Source organism: Euprymna scolopes, chromosome 4, assembly GCF_053919585.1.
Source record: "Euprymna scolopes isolate OS-2025 chromosome 4, ASM5391958v1, whole genome shotgun sequence".
Taxonomy (NCBI): Eukaryota; Metazoa; Mollusca; class Cephalopoda; order Sepiida; family Sepiolidae; genus Euprymna; species Euprymna scolopes.
Window position 1 is genome coordinate 9,178,250 of NC_136485.1, and position 20,212 is coordinate 9,198,461.

The window sequence follows — 20,212 nt, forward strand, 5'->3', positions numbered from 1 at the left end:
GTTATTAACGAGGCTGAGAAACAAAAACACAATATACCCATAACTTGTTTATTGAAATAATATTCAAACATTACATAATCTAAGAAAAAATGCTAAGAACACAATAACTACGTAGCAATTCCCACGTTGACATAATTAGTAGGGCATATGCGATCCTTTTTATGAATGACTTGTAAAAGCTGTTGGATAACAGAATTAGTCAAAATTGTGATTTCGTCAACAGTTATTCTTCGCGATACCTCTTGGAGAGCATCCTACAACTCATCTTTGCTCTGACGTGCACTAGAAAAGAGGCGTCGCTTCATGATACTCCAAAGATTTTCAATTGGGTTCAAATATACTTTGCTTTTGTTTGCTGCATGCGAGGGAGCATAACCCTGCGTAAAAATAAAGTTTCGTCTAAACGTCAATCTTTGCTTCTTCAGCCATGGTTCAAAGGGCTCCTTCAGCAAAGTTATGTAAGCATTTGACGTAATTTTTACGCCTTCTGGGACTCTCCATGGGCGAACTAAAGTACCTCCGATAATCCCAGCCTAAACTAAAGTACACCCGATAATCCCACCACCACCTTGTTGGCGCCTTAAACACTGATGACAATGTCGACCATTTAGGAGCCATAGCTTTGCTCCAGCGTTCTAGGCCATCAAGGGTTACACGCACTTCATCCGTGAGCAAAACTTTGGAAAAATCCGTTTTCATGTTGTCCTCTGCGCATTTCTATTGTTTTTGTATGTGATTTTGCTTTAATGGAGGCTTCGTCGCGGTTGAACAGACTTTGCCACATTTCAGAAGGCGACATCGAGTTCTTTTTGAGACATTCTTTAATCCAGCTTGGTCAAAGACTTCTCGACCGGTCTAGCTATTGTTCTTAAAAACTTCACGTTTAATTTGGAGTAGAAAACGGCGTTAAACAACTCTAGATTTACGCACCTTTGTAGGGTACTTGACAAAGTTCTTCACAGTTTGATGGTACCTTCCTAGCATTTTCGATATTTTGAGGGTAATTTTTCACATTTGCAAGCTGTTCTGTAATAGGACACTTTTTAGAACTACTCAATCCAACTTTACGTTAATAATTTGACACACCTCAAATATCGTAGATTCAGCAATTACGATGGCAAATTGTTTACATTTCGCAGATCTGTACGAAAGTTTCAGAGTTTGCGCAGCTCAGCATTGCCAAATTTTCCGAGGCTTTGATACAAAACTACCGGTAAGTTTCTGAAACTGGTAAAAAATGTTATCTCGTTAATAAATTGACACGCAGTTTAATCAATATATATATATATATTGATTTGATGTATATGTTAGCATGTATATATATATATATATATATTCATATCTATCTACATATATGTATATCTCTGTATATGATAAAATAGAAGTAATATTTAAACGTAATAGGGACAGGAAAAAAGATTAAAAATTTAAAACGTAATCGGTTCACCGATGTTTCATGCTTATTAAAGAGAGATGATATTTATGATTGATTTTGGATAATAATAAATTAAACCTTCCAGTTTGTTTTGAAATATCTTCTGTAGATATGGGTCTGCTCTTTCTTTCGAACAGGATATGTACTGAAGTCTAAACAACAACGTGATTTTCATGGCAAGTGCTCAGCTGAGCTCCAATCTATAATCCCCCTCGCAAAACATTCACAAGGAAACCCCGCCTAGCAGAAAACACTATCACTAGTTTCCCCCCACTCTTTATCTGTGCCTAAACCTAAACGTAGATTCCAGGAGCAAAGCTTCTTTTTTAGAACTGCACGGCTATGGAATTGTCTTCGTTTTCCTGCTTTCCAGCTGACTACAACAGTTAACAAATTTACCGAATTTCCATTACTAATGAATACTATATTGTCCGATTTCTACTGTACACAGTTAAAACATTGTCCTCAAGTGGCCCCTTAGCCTTGATAAGTGGTGATGCCTATGTAGAAAAACAAGTTTATTTTTCTCTTATATATATATACATATATATATATATATATATATATATATATATATATATATATATACTGTTCATAACGTTATTTGCATATGTGCATATGTGTATTAAAAAGTTTGACTCATGTCCAGGTTATCTAAATCCAAACTGTCTAGTTTTTAGACCAAAAATAGATTAAGGAGGTTGGTAGAGTCTGCAAAGGTCAATCTTTTTAACGGTGAACTCTGGACAGCCTAATTTTCGCCCAAAACTGATTAAAAAGTTTGCTACATGTTTGAATACTCTTTCTGCTTCATATGTTCAGACCCAAAATTGGCTGAATAGTTTGCTAGAGATCGCAAATGCCAAATCTTTAAACTGCAGCCAAATTCTGAGCCAAAAAAAACGATTTAGAAGCTTGCCTATGTCTGAATACACTTTATGTAAAATTTCAAATGTTTAGATCAAAAATTGGCTGAGGTCAATTTTTTATTAACTTTGATCCCAATTTCGACGCCTTAACATTTAATTTTTTTGGTTCAAATCAAGTTAACATCGTAAGTGTTTAACTCCCCTCCCCAAAATCTCAAGCGTTTAAACCCCAAATTGACGGACTAGTTGTTTTAAAAGGTCAAATTCTTGAACTTTGACCCCCTTGATTGCTAAATTTCTGTCCGGAAACCGATTAAAAACAATTTCCAAATCTCAATACTCCTTTGATGTCAAATCTCGAGACGGTAGACTGAAAATTGACACTGTAATTTGGTAGGGAAATGTGCACAAACAGACCCACAGACAATTTCACTTATATAGGTATCTGAATTGTAAAGAAAAGTTACTGTAATCTCGTCACATCGTTTCAGTAAAAAAAAAAATAAATGAACTTACCTATAACCTACGTTACCATAACTACGTCAGCAGATTTCTGACTAAATTAAAATTGATCAATATTGTACCTCTATAAGGCCACCATTCGCCCATGTATTCAGTATTGTTGTCACATTTGGGCTGGTGCATCTGCTACTAGTCTCTCGCTCCTTGACAGGATTCAAAAGAGAGTCACCAACCTGATAGGCCCTGATCTGGCATCTAAGCTTCAGCCTCTGTCCCATCGACGAAATGTTGCACCCCTCTGCCTTTTCTACAAGTATTTTAGTGGTGAATGCTCTGACGAACTGCAATCACTTGTACCCCCACGACATGAGCACCCTCGACAAACCCGACAGGCTGCTAAATCCCACCCCCACACTGTAGAGATCCCTAGATGGAAAAGATCTTTCTACTCCAATAGTTTCTTCCCCAGAACCGCTAGACTTTGGAATACCATTCCAGGTCCCTGCTTCCCCAACAGTACTGACGTGCAGAAGTTCAAGTGTAACGTGAACCGACATCTTGCTGCCCAAATCCCTAACTAGTACCCCAGTAGTTGTTGCCCCTGATAGTAGCCCCCTACACCAAAGTGGTAATTTGCCTTGTTTGGTGTGAAAATGTAAAAAAAAAAAAAATTGAGTCTTTAATAATGCGGGGAAACTCTACATTCATGTATAATACGGGTGGTAAATATATCCATTAATATACAGTTCATTGATTTGCCGGAATACTAACTTGTTTAGCATAAAGCTGTTTTAAAAAGATGTTTGCCTTCAATACCAATTCAATACCAATGGGATAGATTTTTTGTATATATCCTTACATTTTCTTACATTTCCTATCTTTTTAAGCACATGATTTAAACGTTGCAGTGCGTAACATTAAATGAGAATAAACGCAATTATCTAATGAACACAATTCATAGTGCTCAGATCCACTGAATGTTTGAAAAGGTCGATTCTATTCGATCATTAATTGTAAATCAAATATTTAAATTTACATTTTCATTAAAAAATTAGATTCTGATTTATATATGCATTAACCTTTTATTTACCTTATTTTACCATATTAATGTTACTGTTATATTAAAAACAAATTAAAATCAAAACTGTTTGATTAATATACTAACATATTAACTCACGTAATCTTTATAACTATGATAAATAATGAAATTAATATAATTGAAATATCATATAAATAATGAAATTAATATAATTGAAATATTATATAAATAATGAAATTAATATAATTGAAAAATTAAAAAAGAACAATTATAATAACACATAATAAATTAATTGGAAATACTAAACAGATATGACAACTTGCCAAGTGAATTTACTTAAACGACTGATGTTTGGCAAAGATTTGAGAAACACACCCTCTATCAGAGGCACTGGATAAACGGATTCATCCCTCTACCGCTCTAGAAAGTATTAAAACCTTGGCGCAATCATCTATCTGGATACGAGAAAAATCCCTGCAATAGAGTACTATTGTTATATTTGTGAACATATAGTCGTTTCTTGATAGTGTTCAAGACCAGCTTCCAAAGAATGTTTTTCTTCTTGCAAACTTTTGTTTTCACAGAAAAAAAACTTTTCGTGTCTATCTCTATTCTCTCAAATTTCTTTCTGGAAGAACCCAGGATGACTTTAATCTATGGTCCCTCCTTGCAATATATTCTTCAGAAACTGGTTCTAACGACAACCACTATCAAAACATTATCAAAATCTGTATCTTTGCTTAAATATAAACGCACATTTAATTTAGTAAGGTTGCATTTCATGAGCTGCCCGATTGTGGAACTCTGCACCGCGACTCTGCTTTCCAAAAGATTACAAAATTGTCGTGCTCGAGTCGAATGTAAAGAAGTTCTTGTTGAATAATTAAATTCTATTCAATCCGCTGCCTATCATTGCGCTGTTATGTCACTGACCAACGTACACTCAGTAACACTTATCCTCAAGTTGCCCTAAGGACTTGAGAACATTTAATTTCCTTGTCAAATAAATAGAATATGGTTCACATAACATTAATGAACTTTGGTTGTTTCTAAAAAGAAACTACAGACTTCGGTGTCCAATAATAGTTGGTATTTAATTACGAAAACGGATTTGAATATTTAATCCAGGACTTTTGCTCTTTTGCTTTGTAGGCTAATTACTCATGTCCGATCGCTGATTGAGGATTATTTATTCTATTTTCTCTATTTTCAACTATTTCCATTGCTAATCAGATTTTATTGAACTGGCCGGAAACCGTTTGATTAATCTCCATAAATACGCTTTTGTTTCCTTTTGACAATTGTTAATAACAAAAAACTGCACTGATTACAGTGTAGTAAAATGAAAATATTATTGAAGAGAATTGTTAGCAAGAAACAGAAAAATCGAGTTTTCTTAATATTAACTTTGATAGAAAATTCCATATTTGAACGTAGAGTGATTTATTTGTGAAATTATATATATATATATATATATATATATATATATATATATATATATATATATATATATATATATATATATATACTTAATTTACTCCCATAAAATTAATATACGAAATTATAGATTTATGCGTAAACTTTAAGTATTTACTTCAAAAGTGCTCAATACGTAGGTAGAGCTATTTAGTAAGTTATAAAATGCATATGGTGATTAAGCTACACTGAATATTCCGCGTTTCATCCACTCTAGGATTCTTCAGGCTTATGCGCGAATTCTGTGGTTGTTTGTCGTTTTTATATGTCAAATAGGCCTTTCTTTGTCGTTATATGTCAAATAGGCTTGTTTGTCGTTTTTATATGTCAAATAGGCCTTTGTCCGATAAATTCATGCACATTGGCTGATAGGAAGGGCGCGGTGGATACTAGAATGCTAATTGGCTAACTAAAATCTCAATAGATGCTTCTATTGAGATTTTAGTTAGCTAATCAGCTTTCTAGTATCACCGCGCCCTTCCTATTAGCTAATGAGCATGCATTTATCAGACAAAGGCCTATTTGACCTCTGGTTGACCTGTTCCTTTGTGTGTGCTCTATTTAGCCGTGATATTTAGTTTCTTAATCTGTTTTAAATCTAGGTTTGTGTTTTTTTATTTATGTTAGTTTATATATAAATATATATATAGGTGTACACACATATATGCACATATATATGCATATATATATATATGTAATCGTTTATGTATATTCATGCTTATTTAATTTATTTATTTATTTATTTTCTATTGTTTTTGTTAGTTTTAAAACTAATTTGTATCGCTATCCTAGGGTAAATTTTATCTTGTGAACGCAGTTGTTTGCTATTTCTCTTCTACAATTTAATAAATGTTAGGGTTCTTTAAATACAAGATAGCAAATTTTTCATGAAGGGATAATCTACATGGGTCGTCTAGGTCCCTACACGTGGTAGCTTGTCTTATTATTTTCCATTCGACGACCGGCGAATGTCCGCTTTTCTTGGGTTCCCAGTATTTATTCGCTAGTGTTGTTTTCATACGGTGTTTTTTTATTGTTGAATGTACTTATGTGGTCATGATATAGAGTTTTGAAATCTAAGGAAGTCATACCTACGTAATATTTCTTGTTATTCGTGTTTTCTTTCGCAAATATTGTGGCCTGATAAACTACGCTGTTTTTTAGATTACCAGACCACAATATTTGCGAAAGAAAACATTTTGTAACTTACTATATATATATATATATATATATTTTATAACTTACTATATATATATATATTATAACTTACTATATATATATTATAACTTACTATATATATATATATTATAACTTACTATATATATATATATATTATAACTTACGATATATATATATGTTATAACTTACTATATATATATATTATAACTTACTATATATATATATATATATTATAACTTACTATATATATATGTATATATGTTGTTTGGAAAAAGGAAAAACCGAATGAATTTATGAAATGATCAACGTTTCGTCCCTATTGCAGAGGACATCTTCAGGATATTATATATATATATATATATATATATATGCATATATATTCAAGCAAATATTATTAAATAGAAGCAATTTCAGAACGTTACTGCTTTTGTTGAAAATAATGAAAATATATAACAACTACAGTACTGTTTTTAAAAAACTCAATTCGAAAATTTACAGTAGAGTTATACAATGATAATAAAATTAAATTTCTAGATGTCTTTATTGCCATGTCAATAATACTGTCAACACCTCTGTATATAAAAACCAACAAGCATTATCTCCAGCCTCCTTAACTTTAAAAGTGAGTGCCCACAAAGGTGAAAACTAGCCATAATAAAAAAAGTATTAAATCGCGCTAAAATGATATCATCCACAAAAGCATTACGAATTGAAATAAAAAAAAAACCATTGAATAAGTATTCATTAATGATAATTTTTCTAATTATATTGTTGATGAACAAATAAAACGAATGCTACAATCCCTTGGAACCCTAATAATAATATAAGCCAACATCGCAATGCAAGCCTCATTAATATATTTTATCAAAATCAAATGACGCCCAACTTAAGAATTGAAAAAAAAATGCAATTAAAAATATCATAGGTAGATACTTGACGCTTTTTGACAGTAATTCTTAAATTAATTTTATTATCTACTACAAGAAGTTCAGAACACAAAATCTTGTGGTTAGAAACAACTCCTCACTCGCCATAAAAACTTTGGAACAAACCAATGTAGAGTTTTAATTCAAATGCTCTATGGGAAGAATGTAACACAAAAAATATTACATACATTGGGCATACAACGACAACTTTTCTCCGACGAATAACCATGCATTTAAGCAATACTAGTGCTATATCTAAACATTTGATAAAAGAACATAACTGTACCCCCTACATTTTGAGAAAGGTCTTGGGTGACAACATAAAAATCATACAACATGATAATAATATAAACAAAAAAAACAATTCCTGAAGGGTCCTATATCAGATCCGTTTAACTCACTATAAATGATATTGCATTCAAGAAAAGCTGTAAAGGTTCTAAAATGTCTTGCATAGTTTGTATTGGACGGACTTTGTTAACGGTGTCCACGAACTTGCTGATTTTAATACTAAAATTTTTATCGACCTAGCTTTTAATCGACTTTTCATCGATTTTATATATTTTAACTTATTGCCGTTTACTGTATATTTTAGTTTTCACTTTTAATTCTCATGTTCACTCCTTCGCACTTTTACTTCACAACCCGATGATGATTCGTGGACAAACCGAAAGTGCTCGTGATAGATACAGCTATGGAACTTTTATAAATATTTTTGATTTTGATACAAAAATATACGGAAAATCGAAAAATTAAAAAAAAATCATAAAGCAAAGTGTCTTCGTTGCATTTAATAATATTTGTCTGAATGAAAAAAAATGCTGCCTAAATATACCAATTTCAAATCTATATATATTAAATAAAGGTTAACATATTATGCCAACTAACATGCAAACTTCTGCATGTCAGTACAGTTTGGGAAGCAGGAACCTGGAACGGAATTCCAGAGTCCAGCGATTCTGGGTAAGAAACTACTGGAGTAGAAAGCTCTTTTACATCTGAGGATCTCTACTGTGTGGGGTGGGATTTAGCTGCCTGTCGGGTTTGTCGAGGGTATCTACGTCGTGGGGGCACAAATACCTGCAGTTCACCAGAGCATTCACCATTAAAATACTTGTATAACAGGCAGAGGGATGCAACATTTCGTCGATGGGACAGAGGCTTAAGCTTCGATGCCAGTTCAGAGCCTATTAGATTAGCGATTCTTTTTTTTTTTAACTTTGTCTATGAGCGAGAGACTAGGAGCAGATGCACCAGCCCAAATGTGACAGCAATACTCCATGCATGGGCGAATGGTGGCCTTATAGAGGCACAGGATACTTTCGGGTGTTAGTAATTTTCTAGCACGGTAGAGACAGCCTACCTTTTTCGCAGCGGCCCTAACAATGCTCTCAAAGTAATTGCTCTAACTCATGTTTCCTATGAACGTTAGGCCAATCAGTTTGAAAGATGCACTCTCAGATAGGGATACACAAGCCATTGCTATTGGTGTCAGAGAAGGTTTCTTGTAATTATTGAAGGAAACCAGTTTAGTCTTGGCAGCATTGAATGTGACCATCGATTTTTGTCCCCATTCCACTACTGATTGGAGGTCATCCTCTAGTGTTTTTTTTCCATTTCTTTACATATTTGTTCATTTGTTTTCCTGTCATGCCTGTTATAGAGTGTGGTGTCATCAGCATATATACCCATCTCAGAGGCAATTGGTATTAATGAATATCAGGAACAGTAAAGGTCCAAGGATGACCCCTGAGGAACTCCCGCATTTATATCATATTGACCGTCGAGGACAACCTGGATTTTCTCTTATCTAAGAAGGATTTAATTATGTTAAGTATTCTACCAGTGATACCGTATGATCTAATTTTCTTGAGGAGACCCTCATGCTATACCCTGTCAAAATCCTTGGATATATCTAGAGCAACCGCTCTGCCCTCCCCCGCTTTGTCTAGTGAATGGTATATACGTTCAGAGATTACAGTGAGGATATTTGCTGTGGAACGGGCTTGTCTAAATCGATATTGTTTGTCACTCCATTACGTTGTAAGGATGTTTGTTTCAAACTTTAAAATTCACTTATTTTGTATTCATTTGTTTGCTGCGAAAACTTTCTGTGTACGAGTTACGTTCTGGCTTACGAAATAACGGTCTGTGTCTTTTTCCATCAATCTATCTATGTGCAGCTTTCTCTGTGGATATGTGCATGCGTGTGCGTGCGTGCATGTATAGGCGTGTGATTGTGTGCATGTGTGTTAAACGAAATGTGCTGGTGTGCCGAAGAATGGGGAAAAATAGATCTGTTTGTACATTGTAAGGATCGCAAGACGAGTAGCCAATGAGATTTGTCGGATGTCTGTAAGGGAAAAATTATTATTTTACTAACAGAAAAAGGAAAGGTAATGGTATGTGTATGGGTTCGAGAGATAGTTACCTTAATGGTATGTGTATGGGTTCGAGAGATAGTTACCTAGACAGACTGGATAGCATATGTGTAGTGCGAATAATATTTCCTGGTGTTGATTATGATCGGTGGGAGTCCTTTTTTAATGAGGGAAAATTACGAACAGCTCCTCTGTAGGCCTTGACGATAGTGGTAATGACGCGTCTAGGATGGATTATAGCATTTTATTCTAATGAATAAATAAGTATGAAACGGCGTTCTACAGTTCCATAAGATGGTGGATAATAGTTTAGACGTATTCAATTTGTATGTGACATCTATTATTGCAAGCCTGTCGTAATTTAAAGAGGGGGATTTCTGCAATCAAATTATATAATAATAATAATAATAACAATATTAATAATGATAATAATAATAATAATAATAATAATAATAATGATAATAATCATTATCATCATCATCATCATCATATTAAAAAGATAACGTGTGTGTTCTTTATTTTGTGTGTAACGCTTACATCCTCGAGACAACCGTTTAATTGTTATGAACTTTCATTTGTTGTAATAAATAATTTTACCAAGAATTCTTCATGAGTTTGGGTGACTATATAGCTGATAAGACTCAAGCCATTTATTTTTTTATAAATAACTTCAACAAGAATTTTTCACAAATTTTTCTTCCAGTTTCCATTTTAGATGAATGAACTAAAGTTATGTATAGCTTTTTATGAGTTTGGGTTTCGATTTCTATTCAAGCTGATGCATCTGAGTCATATGGATATATATATATATATATATATATATATATATATATATATATATATATATATATATTAAGTTTGAAATCGTAATTTCATCAATATATATATATATATATATATATATATATATATATATATAAAAGCGAAAATGCGTGTGTGTGTTTATGTCTCGCAAAAACATTCGACAGAGGCGACGGATTTTCACGAAATCGGTATCATTTTGAAGTTCGACAGCTTGTTCGAAAATATCGAAAATTGGCAAAATTATTAATTTGTTCACTCTAGCCAGTTTTGTATAGGGAGGGTAGTAACAAATCGTTCCTTCATGACAAGATAGCTTCTACGCATGCGCAAATGATGCCGGAAGTTTAATTAAAAAAAAAACTGACCCAATTTTGTCAACGTCCTATTAGCTCAGTTGATTAGCGGTATCATTGTCTAAAGGTTGTAAATTCGAGTCGTGATGTGAAGTGTCTTTTTATTCGATTTTTTAAGTTTTAATATTGACACAGGGTTATTTATGCCATTTTTCGCGTTCGCTGTTTTTACGAAATTTTATTATCGTTCGTTTTTTTTTTTTTTAACTTTTTTCCTCCATTACGTTCGCATTTTTTTTTTTGTTTTTGCGTTTCCAATTTTCAGAAATGTTAACATTTTTCGTTTGCATCACGTCTGATTTTTCTTTGTTTTCTTCCGATTTTTGTTAAAGAAGTTTCAACTTTTTTTTAATATATATAAACAAGGTTATTATTTCGCTTATTCTTTTGTTTGGATTTACGCCCTCCCTCACCCAAACATAAACACCTATTACACCCGGGAAAAGCCGGGTACCCCAGCTAGTAGTATATAAAAACAGATACAACATTAACTCAAGAATTTAAATGCCATTTTTAAGCGTATTTTACGAATGGGCTAAATAGACAAATACTTTCGCAGTTTTAACAAAAGAGCTATAATAATATCAGAGCGTTCTCTTACGCTAAACATCCACAGAATGCTAACATCAATATATTACATATGGAGGAGTTCGCTGTTGTTTGTTTCCACTGGTCGCGCTAGTTGTTGATGTTATTATCATTATTATTATTTATGACAACAGATCTTGCAGGAGAACAAAACGATATACAGTTGCAATTTACATTCACATGCCTAGACGTCTATAGTGATCTTAGCATTGTAGCATTATGATCTGCCTACGTGGGCTTAATTGACCGACTTTAAATTCAACATGGATTGCTCAATCCTAAGAACCAGGTTCTTAAAAGTGCTTACATAATTGTTACTATAATTATTTTTTAATATATTCATCATCATATATATATATATATATGTATATGTATATATATATACATACATATATATATATATATATATATATATATATATATATATATATATATATATATATAATAGTCTTCCCACGCATATAAAGCAGTAACAAATTTTATTTAATATAATAAATTCATATTATTATATACTGGAAGTGTTCAAATAAACAGCTTACACAAATATAATAATTTTTACTAAATACATTCACGCCAGAAAAATATTCTCATCAAACATAAAACTGTTTGGAAATTATCATTGCGAATTTAACAAGGGGAAACATAATTACCCGTTAAAAGTTGATGTGAGTCAACTTCGTTGAAGTGCAGTTCCCAAAAAGTTCCGCTTGATATCGCCTGATACGTGTCCCGGCTTTGCCCGGCTAAGAAGATTGACGTTATGTATCCTATAACTAAGAAGAATTTGTGTTTTGAAGTAAATATTATCTATTATCTATCACAGACAATATGCCTTCATTAGTGAACTTTGACTGAACTTTAACTGCACACTGACTTAGTAGAACACTGGGAGATTCTGTCAATTAGTTGCTCGTAAAAGAATTGAAGGCTCCCCACCCTTTAATTTAAAACCTAATAGATACCAAAAAATGAAATAGTACAATTCAACTTTTATTAAAATGTAAAACAGAAAAAATTGCAATAGTTTGATAAAAATAGCATTAACCAATGTTTTCCGTTTTAAATATTGAGAAACCATTCGGTTATTATGTTACATAGATTAATATCAGAAGAATATTATTTTGATATTAAAAATATTTATGCATTCATCATTTGTTTTTCGAATACATATCCTAGATTGCTAAAACATCTTAACATCTTAACATAAGAGAGAATCTTATTGAAAACGATGTATCCGATAATATTCAATAGTTTAATCAAAAATGAAAATCATTAATTGTTTCATGAACGAGCAATTGTCCTAAACTTATGAAATATAATTTTGTTCAAATTCACTTCCACTTCTAGGAGGTTTCTCACGTACAAAAATTGAAAGCAGAAGTTACAAGAAAGAAAATAATACGAGAAAGATCCTAATCGAATGAGGTGTTCCTCGTAAGATCCCACTTATTTTCTATTAAAAAGTATGATGAGCTAAGTTGAATAATTTGAAATCCAGACAATCTTGAAAAATAGTTTAAGAATTATTGTAGTAAGACATCCTCCATGATTGAAACATTGTGCAAACATAACATTCAAATCAAAAGCAAGTGGATATAACCTGAAAATGTACCGAATTATGAATCGACGTTTTTAGTAAACAAATATTTTTTAGATTGATTTTTGTAACACAGGAATCACTGCTTATAGAGGCCCGCAGGCCACTCGAGGATAAGCCAATGGGTATATATTATGCAATGTGATTATAGCGTAGTAAACATAAATAGTGGGAATTTTGTAAATTGGATTACTTGGGGGGACGGTTGATCAAGAACTTGTTTACGTTGGACTTGAAGACAATAAGATTATAGTCAGCTGACAAGAAGGCAATCGGAAGAGAGCTCCACAGGCATGCACTTATAAGAAAGAAGCCCCGTTCATGGAATCTACATTTAGGTTTGGCACAGATAAAGAGTGTGGGGAATTAGTGATAGTGGTTTTGGCTAGACGAGTGTTTTTCGTGAAAGTTAGGCGGGTGGGGAACCATAGATTGGAGCTCAGCCGAGCACCTAACATGAAAAGTACGATAAAGCAGAAAAAGGCACGCAACGTCTCTTCTCTGGGAAAGAGCTTGCAAGGAAGAGACAATGGTATCTCCCACTAAGCTATAAAGTCTATATTGAACTCTGTTAAGGTAGGATAAGCTGGTCCTAGCAGCTTCTGCACAGATGTGGCAACAGTACTCCATCATTGGCCGTACTTGGATTTATATAGGTAGAGAATTACATCAGAAATGAGACATCTACTGGAGCGGTAGAAGGATCTCACAATTCTTCCAGCGATCTTGGCAATGGATTTGATATACGTGTTCCATTTCAGGCCAGGAGTAAATGTCAAGCACAGAAGCTTGTCAAAACATGGAGCCCCCCCCCCCAAGACGAGAACCATTCATTTCAACCGATGCCAGATTGGCATCAGAGCGTAGGTGATGTAGATATAGAAGCTTGGTTTTCGATGCATTAACAGTAACGAGCCACCTCTTTCCCCATTGTGACACGTGCACAAGATCAGATGAGAGAGAATCGGAGAGAACTTGTTCCTTTACGGTCTTTGATGTGCAACGACAGATTGTAGTGTCTTAAGCATAAATGTCTACGAATGATGTAAGAATGTGATTTGGAAGAGCATTAATGTAGATCAGGAAGATAGTTTGGCCCAGGATGGTCCCCTGAGGGACTCCGACAGTAATACAGTTAGTGTCTTATTTCTGTCCATCAATCACTACTCTTATGAATCTATTAGAGAGAAATGATTTAATAATTGAGAAGACATTTCCAGCTATACCATAGCTGGAGCAATATGGTTTCCGTTCTGCTAGATCTACAGCAGATGTGCTTACAGTTATATCTCATAGGATTAGCAAATCTCTCGACGGAGGCAACCTTTCTAGGGCAATTGCTCTTGACATATCTAAGGCCTTTGATAGGGTATGGCATAAAGGTTTACTTCATAAGATCTCTAGCTATGGTATAGCTGGAAATGTCTTTTCAATTATTAAATCATTTCTTTCTGATAGGTTCATAAGAGTAGTAGTTGAGGGGCAAAAATCAGAATCCCACAGTATTAATGCCGGTGTCCCTCAGGGATCCATCCTGGGCCCAACTCTTTTCCTGATCTACATTAATGATCTTCCAAATCACATCCTTACATCATTTGTAGACATTTATGCTGACGACACTACCATTTATGGTAGCACATCTAAGACAGTAAACGACCAAGTTCTCTCCAATTCTCTCTCCTCTGATCTTGAGCATGTAGTACAATGGGGAAAGGAGTGGCTGGTTACTTTTAATGCATCTAAAACCAAGCTTCTCTCTTTACATCATCAACATTCTGATCCCCATCTGGCATCAATTGAAATGAATGGCTCTCGTCTTCAGGAGGCCTCAAGTTTTGACAAGCTTCTGGTTTGACCTTTACTCCTGATCTTAAATGGAACACGTATATCAAATCTGTTGCCAAGGCCGCTGGAAAAATGGTGGGATCTTTCTATCGATCCAGTAGATATCTCACTGCTGATGCAATTCTCTATTTATATAAGAGCCAGGCACGTCCAAGGACTGAATACTGTTGCCACATCTGGGCAGGAGCTGCTAGAAAGGACTTGTCCTGCCTTGATAGAGTTACAAAATAGACTTCGTAGCCTCGTAGGAGATGTCCTTTTCTCTTCCTTGCAACCTCTATCTCACAGAAGAGATGTTGCGAGTTTGTCTCTGATGTATCGTTATTTTCATAGAAAGTGTTCGACTGAGCTTCAATCTATGGTCCCCCCTCGCAAAACTTTCACAAGAAACACTCGTCTTGCTGTAAACACTATCAATAATTCCCCCCACTCTTTATCTGTGCCTAAACCTAAACGTAGATTCCATGAACAAAGCTTTTTTATTAGAACTGCACGCCTGTGGAATTGTCTTCCGTTTTCCTGCTTTCCGGCTGACTACAATATGGTTGTGTTCAAGTCTAAGGTAAATAAGTTCTTGATGAGCCGTTCCATATAAGTTATCAAATTTAACAAATTTTCATTACTAATGATTATTATATTGTCCAATTTCTACTGTACACTCTTTAACCCTTATCCTTGAGTGGCCTCTTGGCCTTGATAATGTGTTGATACCTATGAAAAAAAAAAGAAAAAGTCCAATGTGAACACGTTCTAATTGAATCGTCCCCCTAAGTAATCCAAGTTACAAAATTCCCACTGTTTACTATGCTAAAATCACAATGACTAATGTATACCTATTAACCCTTATCCTTGAGTGGCCTCTGGGCCTTGATAAGTGGTGACACCCATGTAAAAAAAAGTAGACCTTTATGCCTCATCTTATCAAAGTCCTTTGATATATCAAGGGCAATTGCCCTAGAGTCTAAGCCTCTGTCGAGAGATTCGGTAATCCTATGAGATATAACTGTAAGCACGTCGCCTGTAGATCTAGCAGAACGGAAACCATATTGCACGTCACTAAGAAGGCTGTTTTTGCTGAGATGCTTAACTATTTCTCTATTTTACACAGATTCCAGCAGCTTACTCATAATGTACAGGACACTTATGATCCGTGCTGAGAAGGAGATCAGCGATCACCTGAATCGTTTAATACAGAGCATACTGATCAGATTTTCCAAGTTGTTGGGAAGCATTTCTCCTTAAGAATATGCTTAAATATCTTTGTAAGTATGGGTGCTAGTTCCGGTTGAAGCTTTTTGAGCACTATAATTGGAATGTTCTTTTTTTTTTTTTACTTTTTCACCCCAAACGAGGCACATTGCCAATTTGTATCAGGGACTTACGCTACATGGGTACTATGTGGAAAGTTAGGCAGCAATATGTCGGTTACATTACATTTTGATTTCTGCATGTCAGTACACAGGAACCCGTAAGGGATTTCCAAAATCTATCGGTTCTGGGGAAGATGCTACTGAAGCAGAAGGCTCTCTTACATCTAGTGATCTCAACTGTTAAGGGGTGGGATTTTGTTGGTTGTCGGGTTTGTCGAGGGTATTTACGTCGAGGGGCTTGCAGATCGTCGGAGCATTCACCGTTAATGTACTTGTGGAACAGGCAGAGCGATGCTACATTTAGTCGATGGGACAGAGGCTGAAGTTTAGATGACAGTTTAGTTTAGGTATGCGAAACTCCGTTGAATCGCCGTCTAGGAGTGAGAGACTAGTAGCAGATATACTAGCCGAAGTATGACAATAATACTCCATACATGGGCGAATGGTGGCCTTATAGAGGTACAAGATAGTTTCGTGCGTTAGTAGCTTTCTAGTACGGTAGAGAAAACCTACCTGTTTCGCAGCGGTCCTGGCAATGCTATCAATGAACCTTTTCGAACTCATGTTTTTTGTGAACGGTAGACCGAGGAGTTTTCATATGTACTTTCAGATAAAGAGTCTTTAGTCATTGCTATTGGTGGTAGAGAAGGTTTCCCATGGTTATTGAAGGAAACAAGTTTAGTCTTGGCAACATTGAAGGTGACCATCCATTTTTGTCCCCATTCCCCTACAGATTGGAGGTCATTCTCTAGTGTTTCTGTCATTTCTTTAGATATGTGTTTATTTGTTTTCCTTTCGTGTCTCTGAACGTGGTGTCATCAGCATATATACCCATCTCTTTTGGGTCCAGTTGCTTAACTGGCATTACGGTTTTGATTAGCTTGGCAACTTCGCGTTCAGATATTTGTATGTTGTATAACGTGTTTTCAGATACAGGCGGAAATATTGTGGGTTGGCAGCCTTGGTCGTAAAAGGTAGAATTAGCTGCAAAGATCTTGACAAAAAGTTTGGATTTGTCTGATGCTGACGAGATTATCTAAGGTCCATTGATGATAGTTGGAATAGAGCACACACTTCTGTTCAGGATTCTGTTTGCTATTTGCCAACACCGATTGGATCCTAGTCGCTGTTCAGCTACTTTGGACGATCGACTGAGCATGCAACTCTCGCTTTCTTTATTATTTTTCACAGAGGTTGCAAGTGGACCTGAAGGCGGCTTTAGTCTCAATACATATATTTCGTTGGAAGCAATGAAAAGTGATTTCTGTGTTCAGTGGCAGCAGCACATTCTGGAGAGAACCACGGCTGGCTGTTAGGTTTTTGCTGCAACTTTTTGAGGGTATGAAACGGTCTATACGTACAATTAATCATTCCCTCAGATCTGATACTATAGAGGACACAATCTTTTTAAACATGGAATACAGAGGTAGTTCTGATATAAATGGGAGGAAGCTATAACAACCAGACATGGAGTATCGATATACTGTACAATGGGGAGTAACGTCCGAGTATTTACATTTCGTTTTCATCTTAACTGATACAGCAGAGTGGTCGAAAGATCTCAGAGGAGATAGAACAGAAGGAGAACATAGCCCAGGGCAAGTTGTGAGAAGAAGGCCAAGGAGACTTGCATACTCGCCGTCAGTTCCGGTGGCACGGGTGGGTCAATCTGAGTGAGATCATAAACAATGGAAAATCATGACAGAACCTTCCCTCTTCATCGGTCTTGTTTGAGTTGGTTAACCATTCAACATTGTTTAAAAAAAAAAAAAAATTATTAAATTTTCACCCCAAACAGGGCACAGTGCCACTTTGAAGCAGGGGGCTACTATTAGGGACTTAATTAGCGGGGTATTATGAAGGGAGATGAGTAGAAAGATGTTTGTTCACATTACACTTGAACTTCTGCACATCATTACAGTTGGGAAAGCAGAATCCCGGAAGGGAGTTCCAAAGACCCGCAGTTCTGGGGAAGAAACTATTGGAGTAAAAGGCTTTCTTGCACCTAGGATCTCTACTGTAAAGGGATGAGACTTAGTAGCCTGTCGGGTTTGTCGGGGGTAGTTACGACGGGGAGGTACAAGTGTTTGCAGTTCGTCAGAGCATTCACCATTAAAGTATTTGTAGAACTGGCAGAGGGATGCAACATCTCGTCGATGGGACAGAGGTTGAAGCCTAGATGACAGTTCAGGACCTATCAGGTTGGCGACTCTCTTTTGAACCCTGTCCAGGAGCGAGAGACAAGCAGCAGATGCACCAACCCAGATATGACAACAGTACTCCATACATGGGCGAATGGTTGCCTTATAGAGGTATAGGATACTGTCAGGCGTAAGTAGTTTTCTAGCACGGTAGAGGGAGCCAACCTTCCTTGCAGCAGCCTTGGCAATGCTCTCAATGTATCTATTCCAGTTCATATTCCCTGTAAACGTTAGGCCGAGGAGTTTAAAAGAAGTACTTTCAGGCAATGTGTTCTTGACCATTGCTATTGGTGGTAGAGAAGGTTTCTTGTAGTTATTGAAGGAAACAAGCTTAGTCTTAGCAGCATTGAATGAGGTCATCCTCTAGAGTTGCTGCCATTTCCTTGGATATGGACATTGTGAGCATTAAAGTCTACAGAGACGTGAATGTTTGGTGAGGTGTATGCAGAAAGGACCTAGTCAATTTCCTCAGATATGCTTTTAAAGATAGTAACTCTACAGTTGTAGGGGCGATAGAGTACAAATATGAACGCGGTAATGTGAGCAAGTGCATCCCGGAAGCACATATAGAGTAAATTAGGATCATCTCTTGAGATACAGGTGCCACATTGAAAGTCGTGTTTAATGTAGGCACATATTCCATGCTCAGAGCGATTGTGGGGGTCGGTGTTAGATGTTAAGTTAGAGTTTAATTATGAGTTTAATTACGAGCTCATCTAGGCATAGAAATATTAGCAAGATTATTTTTCTTTTTGCATTTTAATAAAAATCGTTTAAAACTTTTTTAAAATTTTTAAATATTAAGATATTATCTTTTTTTGTATTTGTTTTAATTAAATTTAAAACATGAGAAGTTTGTATTTCATAGAAAGATTTCTTCTTTAAAAAGATACAATTTTGGTGAACGTTTTTCTGGTGTTTCATAAAAAACACGCACATTTGTAAAATAGTATAATATGTGTTCGTCCTTTTGCATCTATGTAATCGCGCTATTATTATTTAAATAGAACTTTCAATTTAAATTAAAATGTTACATTTTTTATTAAATTATTACGGGAAAATAAAACATTGTTAAAAAGCCTCACCACTTTAAGAATAGTTTTCTAAATAATCACGCTATTATTATAACACAGATGCATACGTACCAATGTTTTTTTTATGTTTATCATGTAATGAATACGCTAAACCTTCAGGTCTTTCCTCCTTGCAAGATTATGATAAGCTGATCAATCTAAACTATGAATGGACGATGCCACTTAAGAGAGAAAAACTCATGCTACGAACACTAGGATCAACTATGATACTCGTTCAGTCCGGCAACTTACCAGCATATTACTCGTTGAAGCAAGTTCGTTTGACTACTTCAAACGATGTATATCACTTTCGCGGGATAATATCAAATGTAGCGTAATTAGATGTAAAAAATATGAATAGAATAATTGAATTATACAACTGGAGAAAAAAGCACTCGGAATGAAGAAAGAATATCGACGCGTTTGCCATATCTCTCTGTTAACAAACTTAAAAAGTGTTATAGTGTAAGATGTAGTGAATGTTTAACATTTGTGTAAAAATTGTCCGTTTGTTATCTTATTCAATTTGAATAAGTGTATGGTGACTAGACAATCACCCTAGATGTGTGTAAGTCATTTTACATGGTCTGACAAATAGGAATACTCATGAAAAA

The 20,212-nt window shown here is 35.1% G+C and overlaps 1 protein-coding gene across 1 annotated transcript in view; it reads right to left on the reverse strand.

Annotated features, from left to right (window-relative positions):
- LOC145266689 (high affinity cationic amino acid transporter 1-like) overlaps window positions 1-20,212 on the reverse strand; it is a 381,400-nt gene that overhangs the window by 31,671 nt on the left and 329,517 nt on the right. The window lies entirely within an intron of this gene.